Source organism: Nicotiana tabacum, chromosome 11 (assembly GCF_000715075.1).
Source record: "Nicotiana tabacum cultivar K326 chromosome 11, ASM71507v2, whole genome shotgun sequence".
In the NCBI taxonomy this organism is placed as follows: Eukaryota; Viridiplantae; Streptophyta; class Magnoliopsida; order Solanales; family Solanaceae; genus Nicotiana; species Nicotiana tabacum.
Genome location: NC_134090.1, coordinates 164,546,228 through 164,560,484, shown reverse-complemented (window position 1 = coordinate 164,560,484; position 14,257 = coordinate 164,546,228).

Here is a 14,257-nt window from a genome sequence, read left to right as displayed (position 1 = left end):
AATTGTGTTATTCTAATAGCTTAAAAATGAATTGGGTGTTGTGTTGATTGGACTTGTCTTCACGAGAGGCGCCATCATGACCGGGTCTGGGTTTAGAGTCGTGACATCTATCCTAAGAGAAAGTTCATTAGACTAGGTCTTCTATCTTAGGAGAAATATTCATCAGACTAAGACTGCAATCCTTGGAGAAAATTCATCAGACTAGGTCTCTTTTTTCGGTATCTTAGGAGAAAGATTCATCAGACTAAGATTTCTATCCTAGGAGAAAATTTATCAGACTAGGTTTTCTATTTTAGGAGAAAGATTCATCAGACTAAGATGTTTATCCTAGGAGAAAATTCATCAGACTAGGTTTTCTTATCCTAGGAGAAAGATTAATCAGACTAATATTTTGATTGGGAGGAAAATCTATCAGACTAGGACTTTTTATCCTAGGAGGAAAAATGTAAAAATCAATGGCAAGATTTTATGCACAATAGCAAGACAAATAAAGGCAAAGATTTGAGAAACTTCCCTTTGTCTACTCTTCTCTTCTTTTTTTTTTTGTGTTTTTAATTCTTTTTTGAAGAACTTTCCTTGCATTGCTTTGTTCCTATTTCACACAAAGAAAATTTTATTAGTTTTGAAAGTGGTGGTCAGTTTGTGGCCTTGAGTCTTGAGCAGCTTGGCTTCTGCTCAATCAGCTTGAGTCAGTTTCAAGAGACTTTTGCTCTGCATCACCCCTGATGCTTAGGTGACCTTTTCTGATATCTTAAATGACTTCCTGCTTTTTGAGCAATTTTTCTGTCAGAGAGAATCACCAGTTATCTTTTCTTTTGCCAAGTAGGCTGACAAGAGTCTTTTGAGGAAGCCTTTTCATGAATCCTCAAGGTATATTGACAGTAACAACTGAATGTGCTGGCCAAATTTACTTTATGCAACTAAAAAGTTGGTAGCAGATTTTGAAATCTTTTCTTGCTTATTTTGATAAGAACTGACTCAGAGTGAAGGATACAATGATGCAAAGAAACAAGTTTTAACAAGAAATTCCCCAATCAGAAGGATAAAAGGAAGATTTTTTTAATAACTAGCCTTAATGATCATGACATGCATTTTGGAATCAACGACCTGATCTATCAAACTAATCCAATCTTCCTTTTTACCATTCTTATGACCTTTGAAGTCGGGCCTGTTCGCGTCAATCCTTTGAATTGGCTTCATGACTCACTTTCGACTAGTGGTGCCCCGAAGTGTTTTAACCAACAAGTCTCTCTCATTTATTCATCTCTGCTTACAGTCGCCTTACAATGCGCGTAAGGGTTTTCACCAGTGAGACTTTCTCATTTTTCTTTTTCTTTTATGAGCAACTTGACAGTGTTCTATGTCGCTTGACAACTGTTGCTCATTGCATGCATCCTTTTGGCATTCTTGAAGGTTAATTAGAAGGACTTTATTTGGAAGGCTTTTGGATATGGGTAGGAAGAAAGAACGTCATGAAGGCTCAAAATAGACTCCAAGTAAAGGGGGTCGTAGACTTACAACTCTTGGAATTGACTCTTTCACAAGTGAAATAAAATCTTTGCCCAGTTTCAGCTATTGGAGATTTTTTGGAATTTTTTTTCCTTTTTTTGAATTCTTATTTTGTTGGACCGAACCGTGAGGCTGCCTACATATCATTTTTTTAAGGAATCAGGTCGAACATAGTTCAAACATCCGACCTAACTATATTTTTTTCATCTTTCTTTCTATTTTTTTTCTCCTTTTTTGGTCTAAAACAAGTTGCCCCAACTTTTATTTTATGTGGGCATGGACTTTTGACTGTTCTTTTTTTTCTCTTTCTTCGTGTGAACTTTCTAAGAGTTTCCCCAGTTTGTACTCTTGGGGCATGGACTTTTCTTTTCATTTTTTTGTTGTTGTTTTGTTTTGGACTTTTGACTCTAAACTTGATTCCAAAAGAGAGCGGTCAAAGAAAATGACACAGACTCAAAAGGGGTAGAGAAAGATATAAAGTTTTTGGATAGCAGAAAAAGGGCCTCCCAGACTCGAGAACACCAATCATAGTAACTTTTTCGCGATCACAACATTGACGAACATGTTTGTCTTCTTAGTGTGTTGTGGTCACAAAACACTTCCATCCCTTAATATCAAACTTTCCAACAAATTTCAATTGTTTCTTCCTCAACCCGATCTTCTCAATGATTTTGAAGGTAAAGATTTTTAACCTCCACGGGTCTGACTATTCTACTTCCACTTGAATATTACTCGGGCTTAATTCCAAGGTATTTCAACTCTTTTTCATTCTCAAAAGTGCCTTGTTATCAGTTATCCAATTAGAGATTAAATCAATTTTCTAAGATCTGGCCAAAAATTCCGCATGCATGTCATGTCACTAAAACTAGCGGGAAGAGAACTAAGCAAGGAAAGACACAAAAGGACAAGCTGTATTTCATTGAGTAAACAATAACACAAACAACCTAAAATCCGAGTTAGAACCCTAAAATAACCCAGCTAATAAAAATAGCAATAAAATAGATAGACAAGACTCGCACAAACAGAATAAAGTGATAGAAGGGTTTGACTCAATAAAAACAAATAAAATCTGGATCACATCCCTGAAATAACCCAGATAATAGAAAAACATTAAAACAAGATACCAAGATTCCTTCCTAGTGATGAGGGAATGACTTTTCAATTGCTAGGCTTGACATTTAGCCACAAATTTGTTCATAAAAATAAGCAAAGCCTTCTCCAATTTCAAAATCATTAACTTCAGTCAGCAAGTTCCCGAGAGGATTCTCATACTCCTTGTCACCACGCATCATCCCCACAAAGTGTGCATCATCATTTGCAGGTAAAGGATTCTGCATGATATTTTGGGTGTCACTGTCTTGGATCACAATCAGTTTTTCCTGGATCATCCTTTCTATTTCTCTTTTCAAATCCTGACAGCTTTCAACATTGTGCCCCTGGGCATTGTAATGATAATCACACCTTTTATAAGGGTCAAAGCTTCCTTCACGTGGGTCCACATGATTTTGAATAATGGGTACAATTATGTCATAATGGATTAACTTCTCAAATAAACTTGCATATGACTCTCCTATTGGTGTAAAATTATCTTTCAACCTTTGTTACCTTCTATACCCCTGGCTTGGAATTTTGTGGAGGCTGGTGGAGATTTTGCGGTGCTGGTGCTCACCTTCTGGGGTGTCTTGGTGGCCGGGCAAAATACTGAGGTGAAGCAACAGACTATTGAGGGTTCTGAGGTGGATAATAGTATTCAGGGGAATCATCAGAAACTAGATGAGGTTGTTCATACCTTCGAGATGTTCCCCTAGAACCTCTTCTCGACCCTGATATCATCATGGTTTCTGCATCCTTCTCATTCATGTCACAAAAATTATCAGATTCAATATGGACATTCTGAGTTGCGGCTTTGAGAATTGCTTGACTTATAATTCTTCCTGTCTTAAGGCCATTCTCAACCATTTCCCCTATTTTGATTACTTCCAAGAAGGATTTGCCCACTACGGACATCATGATTTGAAAATAATCTGGCTCTTGAGCCTGAAGAAAGACAGTGATTAACTCGTGGTCATCCATGGGTGGCTTGACATTAGCCTCTTGCTCTCTCCATTTAATAGCATATTCCTTGAAACTTTCTGTCAGTTTCTTCTTCAAGTTTTGGGCAATGTCAATGTTGTATTGGAACTGTTTGACAAAAGCATATGCCATGTCATCCTAGACATGCTAGCAAGATGTGTCTTGATCCATAAACCATTTGGAGTCTACTCCCATAAGGCTTTCCCAAAATTAAGCCAACAGTAATTCTTCCTTTCCTCCCGCAACTGTTAGTTGATTGCAATACCTTTTCAGATGGGCTATGGGGTCTCCATATCCATCATACTTTTTAAATTTGGGATCTTAAACCAGGTGGCAAGTGGACATCGGAGAACATACATAGATCCTTGAAGGCAATACTCTTCTAACCTGCCAACTCTTGCATGTTTTTCAACTATTGTTCTAAGCTTTTCACTCTTTGGGTCATTTCTTCCAGTGTCATCTTTTAGGTAGGCTACTCAATGTTTGCAGGAAGATCAAATAAGTACGAGCGGTACTCAGGAGAGTGGTACTGCTCTTGCTGGGTAGCAAATTGTGACTCATGAGTTTTCTTCTGCACCACCGTCGTTTGTGGGATGGTGAAGACATGCATAACACTAGTGGTTGCCTGGATGATTGTCAATGGCAAACTTTGGGAGCGCACAACAGAAGTTCCAACTATAGTCATACAAAAAATATTTTCTTTCTTCTTTATAAGTCGTTCTTCCAAAAATTAAAAAAAGACAAAAAAAAAGAAAAATAAATAAAATTCACTTGTTGCACTTGTTACCCGTCCTCCTCCATATGTTATTCTTGATAGTGATAACCCTTGTTTTCAATTTTCCGATAGTCAATTTTTCCATGATATTGCACCAGGTCAACAATTAAATGATGAAGTTATGAATGCTCTTTATCATAATCAAACTATCTTTGAAAATGATGAGGAAAATGATGATTTAGATGAAACACAACCGGATTTAGATGATATACTTACTAGTCCTGTTAATAACCCAACTGATAATAATCCAAATGATGCCCCGCCTGACCCTCCTGTAGTAACCCCTACTTTTAATAGACAACCTTCTAAACGGACCGAAACATCTCTTGTTTGGCACTTTTTTACTCAACTAAGAGAACAAAATAAGGCTAAGTGTAAAACTTGTGGGTTTTTGATGACTCATAAATATACTGGAGACCATAGCGGTACAAGTACTTTGACTAGACACATAAAGAAACACCCTAGAGATAAAGCTAGATATTTACAAATGAAAGCTGCGCAAGAGAGGAAAAGTGTAGATACTGAGGTTAGCCCTACTACAAGGTCAAATCTAGTTCAACTGGGAATTAACACTGTTACCGGTGACATTTTATATTATGATCCAAATAAAGATCATGAAGAATTGACAAAAATGGTTATTGTTATGTGCTTACCCTATAGTTTTCCTTCTAACCCTGACTTTGTGCATTATATTAGAAGAGTTTTTAATCATATTTATAAAGGATGGCCTCGTGTGACCGTAAAGAGTGATATTTATTATAAACATGAATATGAACAATATATGTGCTATTTATTTACTCATATAGATTGTTGCATTTCTATTACTAATGATATTGGTAGAAGTGGTAATGACTATGATTATCTAACTGTTACAAGTCATTGGATTGATGAGGATTGGATAATGCAAAAGCGCATTATTGCTTATAGAATAATTAATTCACGCCACACATGTAAGTTTATTACTAACATAGTTGCAGATATTTGTAGATATTTTTGCATTAGAGATAAAATAATGTTAGTTTAAATGGATAATGCTTCTAGTAACACTAATGTTATAGGCTTGCTTACAACTACACTAAATCCTGCATTTAGTAATATCTTCCATGTTAGATGTATTTGTTATATTTACCATTTAATCGTCAGTGATGGTATGAAAATTTTAAATGTGGAAATTTCTTTATTGGCTTTTTTATTCAAACCGTAGAAGTAGACTGAGAGAATATTTTAAAAAATATGACGAATTTGGCCTTAGAGAAAGAAAAGTTCCTATACCTTGTCTGATTAGATGAAATTACATGTATGAAAGTTTAGTTGTTGCATATGAATATATAAACCCAATAAACGCAACGTTCAATGCTCGTGTTGGTGTTGTTGCTGATGATGATGAGCACCTTACAAATCAGGATTGGACTAATGTTAAAATGCTTGTAGACTTTTTAGAACAATTTTATATTGCTACAAATAAATTATCTGGGGAATATTATCCTATTATTTCTAACTGTTTAGTTTATATTATAGCACTTGCAGATTTGTTTACTCAATTTTCAGAGGGCGGGGTAATTTATCATCTTGCTATTAATTCTATGGAAGATAAGTTTAAAAAATATTTTTTTCCTATCCCCCCTATTTTTGTTGTTGCTGCCATGTTAAATCCTACCATGAAATTAGGAGATCCTCACTTTTGGTACACAAAAATTTATAAGGCTTTATCACTCTCAGATGAGGAATTTGCTACACTTGGAGATGCAAAAGCCTCAATTAAAATAAATGCTCAAACAATTTATAATGCTTATCAACTTGCCTTAGATCATGCTAGACCAAATGTTCCAACTCCTACTTCGTCTAGTTCGCAATCATCTAAAAGAACTGCGGGCCTAAAAGCACTTAGTTCTTGGACGGAGTTCAGGGGTTCTCAAGGTGATAATATTGGTGATAGTTCACAACTAAATGAGCTTCAAGTTTATTTGTCGCAGGGACTTGAATCAGAGAATCCCGACGACTCATTTGATGTTTTGGAATGGTGGAAGGTAAAACAAAAACACTATCCGGTTCTTTCAAGGATGACTCGAGATATTTTAAGTGTTCAAGCTTCAATAGTGGCATCGGATAGCGCTTTCAGTCAAGCGAGACTTCAAATTAGTGATCATAGAGCGTCTATGAGGGAGAGCTTGGAAAAATCAGCATTCTTCAGAGATTGGATCCATTCGGAAAGAAGAAATTTTGGACTTGCAGAATTACAACCGGAGATAGACGAAGCTTATGAAGAAATGCTAGAGGAACTTGTGCGGGATGCTGCTTTGCCCAGAAGTGGTGATAAACAAGCTTCTTTTCCGCCACCACCAACGAAAATTCCTCCGGACCTTGAAGGATTTATGAAATTTGTTAGAGATAATACATAGACTAATATGTAACTTGTATTTTGGCACATCTTCCTTAGTTTTGTTTCCTTTTAATGGTGGTATTAGTACCTTGTTGTGCTCATTCCATTGGGGGGAGGAAGGCTAGGAAACATATTGCCATTTTTTATTAATGTCGTAATAATAAAAATTATAAGACATTCCCTTGAATATTTCTTTGCAATTTATTTTGTCTTTAAATTTGATATATTATATATTATATATCTAATACATATAATATATATATACACACACACATACATACATATATATATATTTGTAGATATATATACATATTATACATACTATATATATATATATATATATATATATATATATATATATATATATATATATATATATATATATATATATATATATATATATAGTTTACAAGAAATTATCTTAGATAAAAATTTTTTTAAAAAAATAGCCCGTAACACTTAGGCCCGTGGGCCCGACCCATTTAGCCCAGAACCATGTGAGCTTAGGCCTACAGTGGGCTAGCTCCACCAATCAGGACCGTTTAGCCCAGGACCGTTTGGCCCGGGACCTCCAAAGACCGGCACGCCAAAGCCCGGGACCATTAGGCTCAGCCCGTTTAGCCCATTTAAGCCCAGGCCCAGCCCAAAATACAGCCTTAACTTCTAAAGAAAAATAAAAATATTTTTGGATTTTTAGAAGAAATTTAAAGAAAGTAATTTTAGATTTTTTTTAAATTGGGGTCTTAAAGAAAGACTTTTCTAAAGAAGGAAATAAAGGAAAATATTTTTGGATTTTAAAAATTGGGGTCTCAAAGAAAAACTGTTCTAAAGAAGGAAGTAAAGGAAAATATTTTTGGATTTTTGAAAATTGAGGGCCGGAACCGATGAGGTTTGCCTACGTATCTCACATCCAGTGAGAATTAGACTCGTGTAGTTCAGCCAGTTTTGACGGAACAGGAGAAGCATGACCTTTGAAAACTTTGGGTTATTTTTTTTTTTTCAAAATTTCGACAGAGTTTCAGAATTTCAAATACCTACCTCTCACTCTTGATTTTTTCCCTTTAATTTTTTCTTGATTTTTTCTTTTTTCCCCTTTTCTTTTCTTTTTGATTTTCTTTCCCTATTCTAGAAGCCAATCAACATGCAAGCCGAAACAAACAGATGCACAAGTAGCATGTAAGATACATCAGGATGGTCTTTTAATTTGGGTTCACCTGTCCTAGACTGACCCAACCCCTGTGTTGAGTCCCCAAAGTCAAATACACGTGATGCAAAAAAACGTACCTACTAGGGATCCGACAAGAGGCTATGTTATTCTAGGTTTAATGTCACGACCCTAAACCCGTACCCAGTCGTGAAGGCACCTCTCGTGAAGACAAGGCCAGCCGACACAACACCCAATTCTAAGTCATTAACATGATTAAATCCCAAATAAACAATGAAACAGTGCAATTTGAGGAATAGACTCAACCTGACATCATGGTGTCACTAGTCATGAGCATCTATCATAAAACTACAAGTCTGAAAGAGTCTACACAATATATTACATAACTAGGACCAGGGGAAAGAAATAATGATAAGAGGGAGAGACACAGGGCTGCGAACGCCGAGTAACTACCTAGTGGACTCCGAGAATCTGCTGGAAGCTATCAAACCTGGATAGCAGGACCTGAAGCGTCTGAATCTGCACACAAGGTGCAGGGAGTAAAGTGAGTACTCTAACTCAGTGAGTAATAACAATAAATGAAGACTGAGCGATAAGATATCACGTAAAAACACAACAACATGCTATAAAGAGGCAAAGTATAACCAGTAAAGTGCAATAAAGCAGTGAAATCTCATGAAAATACCTTAGTTCAGTTTAAGCTTCTATAAAATACCTTTTTAACAGTTAAAAAGTAAATGACAGGCAGCCAGAAAAGATAAACACATAAAAACCGCCCCTCGGGCACAATACCAACAGAATCAGCCCCGCAGGCAACAACATAGAACAACACCAGCCCCTTAGGCTATATCTCATATCACAATTGGTACCCGTGCTCACTGGGGTGTACAGATTCCGAAAGGGGCCCCTTACAGCCCAAGGCAATATCAAACCATCTTGTGGCATAATCAATAGGCTCTCGACCTCATATCAAGCCAGTTCGTAGCGTATAACTCAGGCCCTCGGCCTCATAATCATAATCAGTGTATCACTGCTGCGGCATGCAGCCCGATCCAAAAGTATCCTCACAACACATGCCCTCGACCTTACTCAGTCAGAATCTCATAAGCTACTCGGGCAATAGTAAAACATGATACCCAACCCAAAATATTATTTAAAGTGTTAAAACAGAGTAAACATGGTTGAGTTATGAAAATGGTATAAAATAGCATGACTGAGTACAGATATAAAGTCAAAACAGTGAGGAAATATCAGTACAAATCCCCTAAGGACCAAATAATTGGCGCAAGGCCCAAATATGGCATTTAGCCCAAAACATGATGGTAGCAAATAGTTTTCAATCAAATACGCAGTAAAACAGTCATTCGTGATGGACTAAGTCGCAATCCCCAATAGCGCACGACCCCACGCTCGTCATCTAGCGTGTGCGTCACCTCAATATAGCATAACGATGTGAAATTAGGGGTTTCATACCCTCATGACAACATTTAAAATTAGTACTCACCTCAATCCGGTCCAAACTCTAGGCCGCGACGCCTTTGCCCCTCGAATCGGCCTCAACTCGTGTCAAATCTATCCAAAATCAAAATCACGACGTCAACATTTGCTAAGGGGACGAAGCCCATGAGAAAATAATCAATTTACAACATAAATCCCGAAATTAACCAAAACCCGACTCCCAAGCCCACTTCTCGGAATTCGATAAAATTTACATCAATAGATTCCTTATCTCCCCACGAGTTCATACATATCGAAAGTCCCAAATTCCAACCACAAATGGCCTCTCAAATTCTCAAGTCAAGGTCTCCAATACCAAGCCCTAATCCATAATTTGTAACCACTAATTTCCATTAATCTTAGGCCAAATAAGTGAAATAATGCCTTAGGATCGATTATTAGGTTCAAAAATCTTACCTTCAGATGTTATCCCTTGAATCCCTCTTCAAAAATCTCCTAAAAAGCTCCAAAACCGACTTGAAATGGTGAAGAACAACTCAAAAATCACGAAGGAATCATTTTATACCTTCTAGCCCAAGCTTTTCGCACCTGCAGACCATATCTTGCTCCTGTGCAACTGCTTCTGTGGTTCGAGCACCGCTTCTGCGGTCATCATTTAAGTGGCCAAAATTTGCATCTGCATCTGCGATGCACTGCCCGCACCTGCGCTATCGCAGGTGCACTCCCCTTACTGCTTCTGCGGTTCCAGTTGAGCCTCCTCTTGGCTGCATCTGTGGCTCCCTCTACGCTTCTGCGAACCCGCACCTGCGGTCCCCTAGCCGCAGTTGCAGTTATGACAGCAATGGAACATCTTCAGCTGCCAAAACCAACTTCCAAACTTTTCGCCAACCATACAAAATCACCCCAAGGCCTCCGGACCTCAACCAAAAGCACAAACAAGTCATATACTACCATCAAAACTTATACCAATCTTCAAAACACCTCGAACAATATCGAATCAACCAAAACACATCGGATTCAAGCCTAAGGTTCCCAAAAGCTTCCGAATTACGTTTTTGATCAAAAAGTCTACCAAACCATGTCCGAATGACCTGTTGCACACACGTCCCAAATGATACAACAGACCTACTGCAACTTCCGGAATTCCATTCTGACCCCTATATCAAATTCTCACCTATGAACCGGAAAATGCCAAAATTCCAATTTCGCCAATTCAAGCCTAAATCTACTCCAGACCTCCAAAACGCATTCCGATCATGCTCCTAAGTTCTAAATCACTTCCCGAAGCTATTCAAATCATCGGAACTCACCTCTGAGCCCTCTAACAAATAAGTCAACATCCGATTGACTTTTCCAACTTAAGCTTCCTCAAAAAAGACTAAGTGTCTCAAACCTTACCAAAACATTTCCGAACCTGAGCCAACCAACCCGGTAACACAAAATACATCTGAACAAGGCAATAAGAAGCAGAAATAAGGGAAATGGAGCAGTAACTCATGAGACGACTGGCTAGGTCGTCACATCTTCCCCCTTTTAAACAAATGTTCATCCTCGAACGAGTCAAGAAATATACTTGAAGCCTCAAATAAGTGAGGATATCTGCTTCGCATCTCCCATTCGGTCTCCCAAGTAGCCTTCTCCACGGACCGACCTCTCCACTGCACTTTTACTAAAGCTATATCGTTTGATCTAAACTTTCAAACCTGACGCTCCAAAATAGACACTGGCTCCATATCATAAGTCAAATCACCATCTAACTACACCGTGCTGAAGTCCAGAACATGAGACGGATCCCCAATGTACTTTCGAAGCATAGAAACATGAAATACCGGATTCACACTCGACAAGCTGGGTTGCAAGGAATGCCATAAGACACCTCCCAATCCTCCAAAGTACCTCAAAAGGCCCAATGAACAGAAGACTCAATTTACCTTTATTTCCAAATCTCATAACACCTTCATGGGTGAAACCTTCAACAAGACTTTCTCACCAACCATGTAGGATACATCTCGAACCTTCTTGTCAGCATAACTCTTTTGTCTTGACTGCGCTGTACGAAGCCTCTCCTGAATCACCTTCACCTTTTCTAAAGCATCCTGCACCAAGTTTGTCCCCAATAGCCTAGCCTTACCCGGCTCAAACCAACCAACTGAAGATCTACACCGCCTCCCATACAAAGCCTCATATGGAGCCATCTGAATACTCGACTTGTAGCTGTTGTTTTAAGCAAATTCTGCGAGCAGTAGAAACTGATCCCATGACCCTCTGAAATCAATGACACAAGCAGGCAATATGTCCTCCAATATATGAATAGTGCGCTCGGACTGCCCGTCCGTCTAAGGGTGAAAGTTGTGCTCAACTCAACCTGAGCACCCAACTCTCGCTGCACGGACCTCCAAAATTATGAAGTAAACTGAGTGCCCCTATCTGAAATGATGAAAACTGGGACACCACGCAAATGAACAATCTCCCGGATATAGATCTCTGCCAACCGCTCTGAAGAATAGGTGGTACACATATGAATGAAGTGCTCAAACTTGGACAGCCGATCCACAATCACCCAAATAGCATCAAACTTGTTCAAAGTTCGTGCGAGCCCAACTACAAAGTCCATGGTGATCCACTCCCACTTCCACTCTCGAATATCCAACTGCTGAAGCAATCCACCCAGTTTCTGATGCTCATATTTCACCTGCTGACAATTGAGACACCGAGCTACAAATCCCACAATGTCCTTCTTCATTCTACTCCACCAATAATGTTGTCTCAGATCCTAATACATCTTTGCAACACCCGGATGAATGGAATACCGCGAGCTATGGGCCTCTTCCAGAATCATCTCCCGAAGCACATCTATATTGGGCACACATATCCGGCCCTGCATCCTCATCACCAATAGCATCGAACTTCTTCAAAGTCCATGGGAGACTATCTACAAAGTCTATGGTGATCCACTTCCACTTCTACTCTCGAATATCCATTTGCTGAAGCAAGCCACCCAGTCTCTAATGCTCATATTTCACCTGCTGGCAATTGAGACACCAAGCTACAAATCCCACAATGTCCTTCTTCATTCTCCTCCACCAATAATGTTGTCTCAGATCCTGATACATCTTTGCAGCACTCGAATGAATGGAATACTACGAGCTATGGGCCTCCTCCTGAATCATCTCCCGAAGCCCATCTACATTGGGCACAAATATCCGGCCCTGCATCCTCAACACCCCATCATCACCAATAGTCACATCTTTGGCATATCATAATCCTTTAGCAACTCCAACCATCTTTGATTCCTAAAATTGAGATCCTTCTGCTTAAACAAGTGTTGGAGGCTACGATGATCAATAAACACCTCACAAGACACACCATACAAGTAATGCCTCCAAATTTTCAATGCGTGAACAATGGCAGCCATTTCCAAATTATGATAGGGTAGGTCTTTTCATGGGGCTTCAATTAACGAGAAACATAAGCAATAACTCTACCCTCCTGCATCAATACACACCCAATACCAACTCTCGAAGCATCACAATACACGATATATGAACCTGAAGCTGATGGAAAAACTAACACTCGAGATGTGGTCAAGGCTGTCTTGAGCTTTTGAAAGCTCTCCTCACACTCATCTGACCATACAAATGAAGCACCCTTCTGAGTCAACTTGGTCAAGGGCGATGCGATAGATAAGAATCCCTGAACAAACCGGCGGTAATAACCCACCAAACCAAGAAGGCTGTGAATTTTTATGGCTGAGGACGGTCTGGGTCAACTCTTATCCACCTCTATCTTCTTCAGATCAACCTGAAAACCCTCGTTGGACACCACATTCCCCAAGAAAGCCACTGAACTGAGCCAAAACTCACACTTAGAGAACTTTGCATAAAGTAGTTCCTCCCTCAATCTCTGCAACACAACTCTCAAATGCTCCACGTGCTCCTCCTGACTACGCAAGTACACCAGAATATCACTAATGAAAACTATGACGAGTAAGTCAAGATAAGGCCAGAACACGATGTTCATCAAATGCATGAACGCTACTAGGGCATTGGTTAGCCCAAAAGATATGACCAAGAACTAATAATGACCATATCGGGTCCTGAAAGTTGTCTTAAGAATATCCGAGTCCCTGATCTTCAGCTGGTGATAACCTGAATGTAGATCAATCTTGGAGAACACTCTCGCTCCTTGAAGCTGGTCGAAAAAATCATCAATGCGAGGCAAGGGATACTTGTTCTTAACTATTACTTTGTTTAACTGCCTATAATCAATGCACATACTCATAGTGCCATCCTTCTTCTTCATAAATAGAACAAGCGCACCCCAAAGCGACATACTAGGCTAAATTAACCCTTTATCGAGGAGTTCCTGAAGATGCTCCTTTAAATACTTCAACTCAGCTGGTGCTATACGATACGACAGAATAGAAATGGGTTGAGTGCCAGACACTAGATCAATACCAATATCAATATCCCTGTCCGGTGGCATGCCCGACAGGACTGCAGGAAACACATTGGGAAAATCCCTCACAACTAGAATAGAATCAATATTGGGAGTCTCTGCACTGACATCCCTCACAAAGGCTAGATACGAAATACAACCCTTCCGAACCATACGCTGGGCCTTCAAGAATGAAATTAACCTACTTGGAACATAATCAGTCGAACCTCACCACTCAATCCGTGGCACACCCGGTATAGCCAATGTCACTATCTTAGCATGACAGTCCAGAATAGCACGACACAAAGATAGCCAATCCATGCCCAAAATAACATTGAAATCCACCATACGTAACAATAAAAGATCCACTCGGGTCTCCAGACCCCCAATAGTAACAAAACATGACCGGTACACACGGTCTACACCAACAGTATCGCCCACTAGAGTAGATACATAAACA